Source organism: Dermacentor andersoni, chromosome 9 (genome assembly GCF_023375885.2).
Source record: "Dermacentor andersoni chromosome 9, qqDerAnde1_hic_scaffold, whole genome shotgun sequence".
In the NCBI taxonomy this organism is placed as follows: Eukaryota; Metazoa; Arthropoda; class Arachnida; order Ixodida; family Ixodidae; genus Dermacentor; species Dermacentor andersoni.
Genome location: NC_092822.1, coordinates 94,190,175 through 94,203,316, shown reverse-complemented (window position 1 = coordinate 94,203,316; position 13,142 = coordinate 94,190,175).

Sequence of the window (13,142 nt, the reverse complement as noted above, 5' to 3'; positions counted from 1 at the left end):
CCAGTAGCCTAGGCCTCGGTGCCGTCCTAGTCCAGAGAAAAGATGGACATGAACACGTGATAGCTTACGCTAGCCGGTCGTTGTCAAAAGCGGAAGGCAATTATTCCACAACGGAAAAGGAATGCCTAGCCATCGTTTGGGCTACAGCGAAATTTCGCCCCTACCTATATGGCAGGCCATTCAGAGTGGTCAGCGACCATCACGCGTTGTGTTGGCTAGCTAACTTAAAGGACCCTTCAGGACGGCTGGCACGGTGGAGCCTCAGATTACAAGAATACGACGTCACTGTAACATACAAGTCCGGTCGAAAACACTCAGATGCCGATTGCCTATCACGCGCCCCCATTGACCCGCCGCCGCAAGATAACGAGGACGACGACGCCTTCCTTGGAATAATAAGCGCGGAAGACTTCGCTGATCAACAACGAGGGGACCCGGCGCTAAAAGCCCTTGTCGAGTATTTGGAAGGGCACACCGACGTTGTCCCTAGGGCATTTAAGCGTGGATTATCTTCGTTCACGCTTCAAAACAACCTACTCGTGAAGAAAAACTTTTCACCAGTCCGCGCCAACTACCTTCTTGTTGTTCCGTCGGCGCTGCGTCCAGAAGTACTACACGCCTTACACGACGATCCCACTGCTGGGCACCTCGGATTCTCCCGGACGCTGTCGAGGATACATGAAAGGTATTACTGGCCGCGTCTTACCGCCGATGTCGCCCGTTACGTCAAGACATGCCGAGACTGTCAACGACGCAAGACACCACCGACAAGGCCAGCAGGGTTACTACAGCCGATTGAACCTCCTCGTCGACCATTCGAGCAGATTGGGATGGATTTGTTGGGGCCGTTTCCGACGTCAACATCCGGGAATAAGTGGATCGTCGTGGCGACGGACTATCTCACCCGATACGCTGAAACAAAAGCTCTACCGAAAGGCAGCGCAGCCGAGGTGGCGAAATTTTTCGTCGAGAACATCCTGCTGCGACATGGCGCCCCAGAAGTCCTCATCACCGACAGAGGAACGGCTTTTACAGCTGAGCTCACCCAAGCCATTCTGCAATATAGCCAGACAAGCCACAGGAGGACAACTGCCTACCATCCGCAAACTAATGGTCTTACGGAGCGCCTGAATAAGACCCTCGCCGACATGCTAGCGATGTACGTCGACGTTGAGCACAAGACGTGGGACGCGGTCCTGCCGTATGTAACCTTCGCTTACAACACGGCGGTGCAAGAAACAACACAGATCACGCCGTTTAAGCTGGTTTACGGCAGGAACCCGACGACCACGCTCGACGCCATGCTGCCGCACGTAACTGATGAAGAGAATCTTGACGTCGCTACCTATCTCCAGCGCGCCGAAGAAGCCCGACAGCTCGCCCGCCTCCGGATCAAGACCCAGCAGAGGACCGACAGCCGACGCTACAACCTCCGACGACGCTTTATCGAGTACCAGCCCGGTGACCGTGTTTGGGTTTGGACCCCTATACGCCGACGAGGACTGAGCGAGAAGCTCTTGCGTCGCTATTTCGGACCGTACAAGATCATCCGACGTATTGGCGTACTGGACTATGAGGTCGTGCCAGACGGCATTTCGCTGTCACAGCGGCGTCGCTCACGACCTGAAATTGTCCACGTTGTGCGACTCAAGCCGTACCACCAGCGTTGACGAACTTTGGGACTTCGCGTAACTGACTTTTAGACTTGATTTCTTTTCGTTGTTTTGTTACTTGTGTCCTTTTGTGTGTCGCTCTCTTATATTTGTAGCATCGGGACGATGCTTTTTAAGAGGGGGGTATTGACACGTGTACTTATATTTATCGGGCGACCACGTTTCGCCGCCTAACAAATCTTATCGCACAGCGCGGGACGCGCTTGCATGTATCCGAAGTTTCTGGAAAGTTATCGATGCTTCTATCCACAGTCTGTTGTCGACGAACCTTCTGTTATCTGATTTATTCGCCTGACTCGAATGGTGTAGAACTTTGTGGAAGGCACGCGGGTCCCAACGATTAGTCTGGAACATTCGACGATCCTGTATAAAAGCCGACGCGCTTGACCCGCTGATCAGATTTCCGACGATCGCCGACTGTGTTCGCCGCTTTCGTTGTGCTATAAGTGTAGCCTGTTTTGTGGGCACAAGTTCGCCCAATAAAAGTTAGTTTTCTCGTTCACAGTATTGCTACTGTGTTCTTCTACGTCACCACCACGTGACAATATTACAAAGTACTATAAAGGGCAATCGTCTCGTTTATTATCTAGACAGCAAAGTCTAAAGTCCGAACTTGCAATTTGAAAGCATGAATGAGTTATGACGCATCATGCATTTCTTATACTGCTCGCCCTTAAAAATCTTGAGGACATTGCCAAAGGTGCATAAATATTTAACACTAGTCATGGGGATGTCTCGTGCTGAAGATGCCCTCTCGGTGAGCGCATATTTCACCCCTCATCTTTTAAGAGGTTCAATACATACAAGCATTTGTCTAGCAAACCAGATTTTTTTTCAAGGCAATTTTCCACGTCTCAGTAATTTCTCTCGTCGTATTCGAATGCTGATTGCCGTGTTATAGTTTGTTAACGAAGCTTTCCCTCAAGTCTAAATATTTTAAGGCAGTTTTCCTAGCCTCTAAAGCCGCTCGAGTTCGCTCTTCTCCTTGAGCGGCCATTTTTCCTATAAAGTATGCCTTCCAACTACTCCGCCCTTAAACTGGCTCTCTCAACTACTACACGCAGAGACAAAGCAACAGCGCGCGCATTAGATCCCATAGATGAGATGAATATTTACAATTAGTATTAGGGTTATAATTATATTGGAGTGCTGATTGCCGTGCTATCGTTTGCTAACGAAGCTTTCCCTCAAGTCTAAATATTTTAAGGCAGTTTGTCGTGTGCGTATCATGGCTACGCACGCTTATATCGCATTCCGTTTCTCTACCACGGGTGCGCTTTAAAACCACGGCGCTGCAGTTTTTTTGCTTTTCTCTTCTTTCTTCTTCTCCGCCCTTAAACTGGCTCTCTTAACTGTACTACACGCAGAGACAAAGAAACAGCGCGCGCATGCGATTCCATAGATGAGATGAATATATATATATATATATATATATATATATATATATATATATATATATATATATAGAAAACTATCAGTCATAGCTCTCGTAGTATAGCCCTCTGGGCCGTTTCCTTTTTTTTTTCGAAAGTAGTCCTATTAGGGTTATTATAATTACACGAAGGTATTTCGCCCTCATCAGCAGCAGTCCTTGGTATAGTTATTCTGGCGGCTAGCTTCCCACGCCATGCGTGCCGCCATCGCACCTGGTTAAGCTTTTCCTAGACGCTAGAATTATGCTTTGTCCGCGCAACCTTGAGCGATCGGAAAGCGCGTTTCCCCCTCTTGGCCGGCGGAGAGGGAGCTTCGTTCCGGCCGCGAAGCTCTCCACATCTCTGTAAGGTGCCTTGGGGATGTCTCGTGCTGAAGATGCCCTCTCGGTGAGCGCATATTTCACCCCTCATCTTTTAAGAGGTTCAATACATACAAGCATTTGTCTAGCAAACCAGATTTTTTTTCAAGGCAATTTTCCACGTCTCAGTAATTTCTCTCGTCGTATTCGAGTGCTGATTGCCGTGTTATAGTTTGTTAACGAAGTTTTCCCTCAAGTCTAAATATTTTAAGGCAGTTTTCCTAGCCTCTAAAGCCGCTCGAGTTCGCTCTTCTCCTTGAGCGGCCATTTTTCCTATAATGTATGCCTTCCAACTACTCCGCCCTTAAACTGGCTCTCTCAACTACTACACGCAGAGACAAAGCAACAGCGCGCGCATTAGATCCCATAGATGAGATGAATATTTACAATTAGTGTTAGGGTTATAATTATATTCGAGTGCTGATTGCCGTGCTATCGTTTGCTAACGAAGCTTTCCCTCAAGTCTAAATATTTTAAGGCAGTTTGTCGTGTGCGTATCATGGCTACGCACGCTTATATCGCATTCCGTTTCTCTACCACGGGTGCGCTTTAAAACCACGGCGCTGCAGTTTTTTTGCTTTTCTCTTCTTTCTTCTTCTCTGCCCTTAAACTGGCTCTCTTAACTGTACTACACGCAGAGACAAAGAAACAGCGCGCGCATGCGATTCCATAGATGAGATGAATATATATATATATATATATATATATATATATATATATATATATATATATATATATATATATATATATATATATATATAGAAAACTATCAGTCATAGCTCTCGTAGTATAGCCCTCTGGGCCGTTTCCTTTTTTTTTCGAAAGTAGTCCTATTAGGGTTATTATAATTACACGAAGGTATTTCGCCCTCATCAGCAGCAGTCCTTGGTATAGTTATTCTGGCGGCTAGCTTCCCACGCCATGCGTGCCGCCATCGCACCTGGTTAAGCTTTTCCTAGACGCTAGAATTATGCTTTGTCCGCGCAACCTTGAGCGATCGGAAAGCGCGTTTCCCCCTCTTGGCCGGCGGAGAGGGAGCTTCGTTCCGGCCGCGAAGCTCTCCACATCTCTGTAAGGTGCCTTGGGGATGTCTCGTGCTGAAGATGCCCTCTCGGTGAGCGCATATTTCACCCCTCATCTTTTAAGAGGTTCAATACATACAAGCATTTGTCTAGCAAACCAGATTTTTTTTCAAGGCAATTTTCCACGTCTCAGTAATTTCTCTCGTCGTATTCGAGTGCTGATTGCCGTGTTATAGTTTGTTAACGAAGCTTTCCCTCAAGTCTAAATATTTTAAGGCAGTTTTCCTAGCCTCTAAAGCCGCTCGAGTTCGCTCTTCTCCTTGAGCGGCCATTTTTCCTATAAAGTATGCCTTCCAACTACTCCGCCCTTAAACTGGCTCTCTCAACTACTACACGCAGAGACAAAGCAACAGCGCGCGCATTAGATCCCATAGATGAGATGAATATTTACAATTAGTATTAGGGTTATAATTATATTCGAGTGCTGATTGCCGTGCTATCGTTTGCTAACGAAGCTTTCCCTCAAGTCTAAATATTTTAAGGCAGTTTGTCGTGTGCGTATCATGGCTACGCACGCTTATATCGCATTCCGTTTCTCTACCACGGGTGCGCTTTAAAACCACGGCGCTGCAGTTTTTTTGCTTTTCTCTTCTTTCTTCTTCTCCGCCCTTAAACTGGCTCTCTTAACTGTACTACACGCAGAGACAAAGAAACAGCGCGCGCATGCGATTCCATAGATGAGATGATATATATATATATATATATATATATATATATATATATATATATATATAGAAAACTATCAGTCATAGCTCTCGTAGTATAGCCCTCTGGGCCGTTTCCTTTTTTTTTTCGAAAGTAGTCCTATTAGGGTTATTATAATTACACGAAGGTATTTCGCCCTCATCAGCAGCAGTCCTTGGTATAGTTATTCTGGCGGCTAGCTTCCCACGCCATGCGTGCCGCCATCGCACCTGGTTAAGCTTTTCCTAGACGCTAGAATTATGCTTTGTCCGCGCAACCTTGAGCGATCGGAAAGCGCGTTTCCCCCTCTTGGCCGGCGGAGAGGGAGCTTCGTTCCGGCCGCGAAGCTCTCCACATCTCTGTAAGGTGCCTTGGGGATGTCTCGTGCTGAAGATGCCCTCTCGGTGAGCGCATATTTCACCCCTCATCTTTTAAGAGGTTCAATACACACAAGCATTTGTCTAGCAAACCAGATTTTTTTTCAAGGCAATTTTCCACGTCTCAGTAATTTCTCTCGTCGTATTCGAGTGCTGATTGCCGTGTTATAGTTTGTTAACGAAGCTTTCCCTCAAGTCTAAATATTTCAGGGCAGTTTTCCTAGTCTCTAATGCCGCTCGAGTTCGCTCTTCTCCTCGGGCGGCCATTTTTCCAAGAAAGTATGCCTTCCAACTACTCGGCAAAAACCGACTACCGCGGACAACATGAGTCTCTTTCCACGTAAGTGTGAGGCTCGGAGCAGGAGCTGTGGCGCTTGAAAGTAGCCTGGGCCCTGACGAACCAACCGACTGAGCTTTCTTTCCGGGCAACATCGAAGGGTCACGAGTTCAAATCACCTGTTAGGTTCCTTTTTTTTTTCCGCCCCTTTTTCTTTCTTTTTTTTTCTTTCTTTTAATGTCTTTTCCTTTATTTTATCACTGTACGGGAACCCTCCTAAAAAAAAAAAGAAAGAAATATATATATCTTCAAATATGTCCCAGGCGGCACGTCAGGTCGGGCCAACGTTGGAAACATATTGGCACTTCCTGGCCCAATGACGGCCCAAGATTAACAGCGTGGTTCCAATATTGGCAGTGCCATTCTGAATCCTGGCCCAATGATGGCCTAAGGTTAACAGCGTAGCGCGAATATTGGCTGTGCCATTCTGATAGAGATCCAACGTTGGCCCACAATACACAGTCAGTAAACAATATTGGCTGTGCCATTCTGATAGAGATCCAATGTTGGCCCACATTACACAGTCAGTAAACAATATTGGCTGTGCCATTCTGATAGAGATCCAATGTTGGCCCACATTACACAGTGAGTAAACAATATTGGCACTGCCGTTCAACAAGGCGGGAATTATTGGACCGACTTTCGAACGGATTTGCCAATATGGGTTAATAGTTGGCTTTCATTGGAGGACATTGGCCCGTAATAAGCCAATTTTCCCATTGTCGGTTTTTAGTGCTCTACGACTTGCTGATATTGAACAACGTGTTTTAAAAACTAATGCACTGATCACAGGCACACTGCGCAGGAACCAGAAATATGATCTCCCGTGTCAACTCCATGCATGGTACACCGCCATTTTTGTACTTCGCGTTCAGCGAAATGCGCCCCCTAAAGAGAAAAGCCAGTGCACCACGTAGCAAGCAGGGGAAGTCGCATAAAATTAGCCGCTGCTTTATTGATCGTGCATGGGAACATGAGCTTTCCATAAGAAGCAACGGTATTGCGAATTTGTCTGCGCATTGTATATTTTGCATGTACGCTCCGCGGCTTTGGATGATCAGGATTCCGAGGGGAATCGATCATTACAGTGCCACAGAGTTGATGGAACCGTTTTATATTGCATCGAGATGGAGCGCATATGTATTAGTGAAACTTTTGCTTGTTTGTTTAGCATGCATGGCATGTTGCGGTGACATAATCATCATGCTCCTATTCCAATATATTTGTTTTTTCGTGCATGTTTAGTAAGCTCCTTGTATGAATGCCCCTGGCAGAAAAAAAAAATTATTGCACGTTTTGGCTTTTCCTCTTGTCTTTGCCTGTAGTTGGCACGGCGCATTCCGGATTTTTTTTTTCCGCCTAACTTTTCGTCCTCCTCCACACACCCACGTGAGCCTGTTCAAAGCTATCAGCCAAGCACAGCTATAAGCTGCTGTGTCGAATTGGCTGCTCTCAGAATACGGGGAAAAGCAGTGGGGTCACTATTGTCCTCCTTGTCTCCCTCCGTCGCTGCCGCCGAAGGAACGCGGTCGGGCTAGGTCCAGTGGGGGAAAGTGGCGTTTACACCGTTTTCTTCATTCACCCTTTCCTTTCACTCTTTCCTTCTATGCATCGCTAGCACGCCGACTGGGTGCAACACCGCCTGAGTGCTTGCCGTCTTGTCCGTGTTTGTCAGCGCACTCCTATCGTGAAAAATTCTCGCTTGCGGTCGTCATTCCTACTGAGAAGCCTGCATCTTGAAATACACAGCAAAGTGGCCACGAATTTTCGTGAGTGTTAGAATTAATATAGGCGAAACAACAACCAGAAAAAAAGTCGGCGCTCGTGGCCACCGTCTTCGATGTGGGATGAACTCGGATACACATCGCATGGAGCATGGATCTTACAATGGTGAGTGCATTTGTTTTGCGCATGTTATAAGTTTTATAAGGAGCAATATCACCCAAGCAATATCACGCGGTATATATATTACTGAAACAGGCCTGGCTAATGTAGAGTGCCTGTAATTACATAGCTCTTTTTATTTGCAGCCTTTGAATAGTGCTCGGAGTAGAACCACGTGTAAATCTCTGTGAATTTCACCCAAATTCCAGGACTATGATTTTATCAAGCCACGCGCGCGGCCTGATCCTGCTAGTGATACCGAGGAACCACGCTTCTTCTCACTGTTCTAGGTCAAGCATCATTTCCAGCCGACAGTATTTCTTTCTTTTCGTATAATAAATGCCTCTTTTACTGGTGTTTCCTGACGGAACTTCTCGGTTTCCACATTAAAAATTTCGCACGAAGATCGCATTGTGTCTACACAGTCTGAAACTAAGCTTTTTGTGCTGTAGCAGGTTTTGCTGCAATTTTTCAATTATAAAGTGCTACGCTGACTAGGTGTGGGCTGTAAACAAGGCGGACGGATCCTGTGCATTTTATGTCTGTTCTAAATATTACGTTGCACCTTGTACAAGATATGCCATATATGTCGAAATATTAAGAAGTGTTACCTGACAAATCTCTTGCAAGAAAGTTTCTTGATTCACCCCTTCGAACTCTCTGATCAGACTTATAATATTGTTGCAGTATGGCGATTTTTCAAATGAAAACGCTGCCACATACATTTGTCATACCAACATCTCTGATAATGTTTCTTTTTATTTTACAGTGCAAGCATTTCCTCCAAGTAATGGTGAAGTCGCTATGGGATAGGGTAGCAATATCAACGAAACCACGGCGTTATCGTGGTCCTCGTGGGGCCTGATCAGCCCGCCGAAATCCAAGCACTGACCAACCTGCCTACCGACGTCAGCTCCTTGCCCTGAAACCCCTGGCCAGCCCACCGTCCTCGGCACCTTGCCCAATTCCTATCCTGAGGGCAGTGCCTGTAAATAAACTGTTTGAAGATAACCGAGCGTCACCCATCTAGGTCCACGGAAAATGCCTGTTTGTGAAAATTTATTCGCAAATAAATTGTCATAAACGTCAATTTCAGTATTCTTTTATTATTATTTGCAAGCATATATGACTTCTGCTTCTTGACATCTTTTTGTCGAGCTTTCCTAGCTACTATTGAGGAAGACGGTAAGGGGACAATTGCTACAAAAAATGCCGCTAGCAAAATGTTTGCGGTAAGAATGTGTGCGTGCTCTAAAGCCAGCATATCTAGAATATTCGTCATGCAAAGGGCATTGGCTCAAAGCTGGCATTAATAATGGCAACGATATGGCTCAACACTGGTCCTACGCTGGCAGCACGATGGCTGCTGCATTGGCAGAACATTGGTCCAATCTTGGCTTTAACGCTGGTCCTACGATGGCTGCTGCATTGGCATAACATTGGTCCAATCTTGGCTTTAACGCTGGTCCTACGCTGGCAGCACAATGGCTGCTGCATTGGCATAACATTGGTCCAATCTTGGCTTTAACGCTGGGCCAACATTGGATTGGGTTGCACTTTGCCAATATGCCAACATTGGTCCAACATTGGTACCAATTTCTGCCAGCATTGGGCCATGGTTGGACCAATGCTGGTGTGCTGCCTGGGGTATGGCCTCACACTCACATGTGCAGGTCATAAATACCAGGTTCTCTAGCCGAGTGCCATTCATGCGGTATAACCGAGCTCAGATTGGTCCACCTTGACTGACCAAGTAGGGCACCACTGTAGGTTAAATGAGGCGTACAACTCCTGCGGGACCCGCCGTGGTTGCTCAGTGGTTATGGTGTTAGACTGCTGAGCACGAGGTCGCGGGATCGGACCCCGACCACGGCGGCCGCATTTCGATGGGGGCGAAATGCGAAAACACCCGTGTACTTAGAATTAGGTGCACGTTAAAGAACCCCAGGTGGTCGAAATTTTCTGAGTCCTCCACTACGGCGTGCATAATCAGAAAGTGGTTTTGTCACGTAAAACCCCATAAATTAATTTTTAATTTAACTCCTACGGGGACGGTAGAGTATCCGTCTCCAGTGCAAGAGGACCGTGATTCAAATCCCGGTGCCGCGCTATTCTCCACCGGAAAATACAAAAAAAAAAAAAAAAACCGTGTGTTGAGAAAATTGCACAAACAGGCCTGGAGTGCGGCCTCATCCCGGTGACCAGAACCGGTAACGCACTCTCTCACCAGAGCAGGATTGGCCACCCTGGTGCAGTACTTGGCCACAACCTCCTATATGAATACAACAATCGAACCCCGGCCCTCAGTCCCCAGCAGCCGCGAAACAACAGACCACGGCGGCGGTCAGATCTGTGACGCTGCAGAGGGTGCTAAGAATACCTGGCTCCGGACAGGCCGCCATTGGAATCTGAACCTGGCAACGTTTAACGTTAGAACGCTATCTAGTGAGGCGAGTCTAGCAGTGTTATTGGAGGAATTAGAGGGTAGTAAATGGGATATAATAGGGCTCAGTGAGGTTAGGAGGACAAAAGAAGCATATACAGTGCTAAAAAGCGGGCATGTACTGTGTTACCGGGGCTTAGCGGAGAGACGAGAACTAGGAGTCGGATTCCTGATTAATAAGGAAATAGCTGGTAACATACAGGAATTCTATAGCATTAACGAGAGGGTGGCATGTCTTGTTGTGAAACTTAATAAGAGGTACAAAATGAAGGTTGTACAGGTCTACGTTCCTACATCTAGTCATGATGACCAGGAAGTCGAAAGCTTTTATGAAGACGTAGAATCGGCGATGGGTAAAGTCAAAACAAAATACACTATACTGATGGGCGACTTCAATGCCAGGGTAGGCAAGAAGCAGGCTGGAGACAAGTCAGTGGGGGAATATGGCATAGGCTCTAGGAATAGCAGAGGAGAATTATTAGTAGAGTTTGCAGAACAGAATAATATGCGTATAATGAATACATTTTTCCGCAAGCGGGTTAGCCGAAAGTGGACGTGGAGGAGCCCGAATGGTGAGACTAGAAATGAAATCGACTTCATACTCTGCGCGAACCCTGGCATCATTCAAGATGTAGACGTGCTCGGCAAGGTACGCTGCAGTGACCACAGGATGGTAAGAACTCGAATTAGCCTAGACTTGAGGAGGGAACGAAAGAAACTGGTACACAAGAAGCCAATCAATGAGTTAGCGGTAAGAGGGAAACTAGAGGAATTCCGGATCAAACTACAGAACAGGTATTCGGCTTTAACTCAGGAAGAGGACCTTAGTGTTGAAGCAATGAACGACAATCTCATGGGCATCATTAAGGAGTGCGCAATAGAAGTCGGCGGTAACGCCGTTAGACAGGAAACCAGTAAGCTATCGCAGGAGACAAAAGATCTGATCAAGAAACGCCAATGTATGAAAGCCTCTAATCCTACAGCTAGAATAGAACTGGCAGAACTTTCTAAGTTAATCAACAAGCGTAAGACAGCGGACATCAGGAACTATAATATGGATAGAATTGAACAGGCTCTCAGGAACGGAGGAAGCCTAAAAACAGTGAAGAAGAAACTAGGAATAGGCAAGAATCAGATGTGTGCGTTAAGAGACAAAGCCGGCAATATCGTTACTAATATGAACGAGATAGTTCAAGTGGCTGAGGAGTTCTATAGAGATTTATACAGTACCAGTGGCACCCACGACGATAGTGGAAGAGAGAATAGCCTAGAGGAATTCGAAATCCCACAGGTAACGCCAGAAGAAGTAAAGAAAGCCTTAGGAGCTATGCAAAGGGGGAAGGCAGCTGGGGAGGATCAGGTAACAGCAGATTTGTTGAAGGATGGTGGTCAGATTGTTCTAGAGAAACTGGCCACCCTGTATACGCAATGCCTCATAACCTCGAGCGTACCGGAATCTTGGAAGAACGCTAACATAATCCTAATCCATAAGAAAGGGGACGCCAAAGACTTGAAAAATTATAGACCGATCAGCTTACTGTCCGTTGCCTACAAAGTATTTACTAAGGTAATCGCAAATAGAATCAGGAACACCTTAGACTTCTGTCAACCAAAGGACCAGGCAGGATTCCGTAAAGGCTACTCAACAATAGACCATATTCACACTATCAATCAAGTGATAGAGAAATGTGCAGAATATAACCAACCCTTATATATAGCTTTCATTGATTACGAGAAAGCGTTTGATTCAGTCGAAACCTCAGCAGTCATGGAGGCATTACGGAATCAGGGTGTAGATGAGCCATATGTAAAAATACTGGAAGATATCTATAGCGGCTCCACAGCCACCGTAGTCCTCCACAAAGAAAGCAACAAAATCCCTATAAAGAAAGGCGTCAGACAGGGAGATACGATATCTCCAATGCTATTCACAGCATGTTTACAGGAGGTATTCAGAGGCCTGGAGTGGGAAGAATTGGGGATAAAAGTTGATGGAGAATACCTTAGCAACTTGCGATTCGCTGATGATATTGCCTTGCTTAGTAACTCAGGAGACCAATTGCAATGCATGCTCACTGACCTGGAGAGGCAAGGCAGAAGGGTGGGTCTGAAAATTAATCTGCAGAAAACTAAAGTACTGTTTAACAGTCTCGGAAGAGAACAGCAGTTTACGATAGGTAGCGAAACACTGGAAGTGGTAAGGGAATACATCTACTTAGGGCAGGTAGTGACCACGGATCCGGATCATGAGACTGAAATAACCAGAAGAATAAGAATGGGTTGGGGTGCGTTTGGCAGGCATTCTCAAATCATGAACAGTAGGTTGCCACTATCCCTCAAAAGGAAAGTGTACAACAGCTGTGTGTTACCAGTACTCACATATGGGGCAGAAACCTGGAGGCTTACGAAAAGGGTTCTGCTGAAATTGAGAACGACGCAACGAGCTATGGAAAGAAGAATGATGGGTGTAACGTTAAGGGATAAGAAAAGAGCAGATTGGGTGAGGCAACAAACGCGGGTAAACGACATCTTAGTTGAAATCAAGAAAAAGAAATGGGCATGGGCCGGACATGTAATGAGGAGGGAAGATAACCGATGGTCACTACGAGCTACGGACTGGATTCCAAGAGAAGGGAAGCGTAGCAGGGGGCGGCAGAAAGTTAGGTGGGCAGATGACATTAAGACGTTTGCAGGGACAACATGGCCACAATTAGTACATGACCGGGGTAGTTGGAGAAGTATGGGAGAGGCCTTTGCCCTGCAGTGGGCGTAACTAGGCTGATGATGATGATGATGATGATGATGATGATGATGACCTTCATAAGAGCTCCTAGTGATAGATGTGTTAAATACTATCTGTACTTAACATA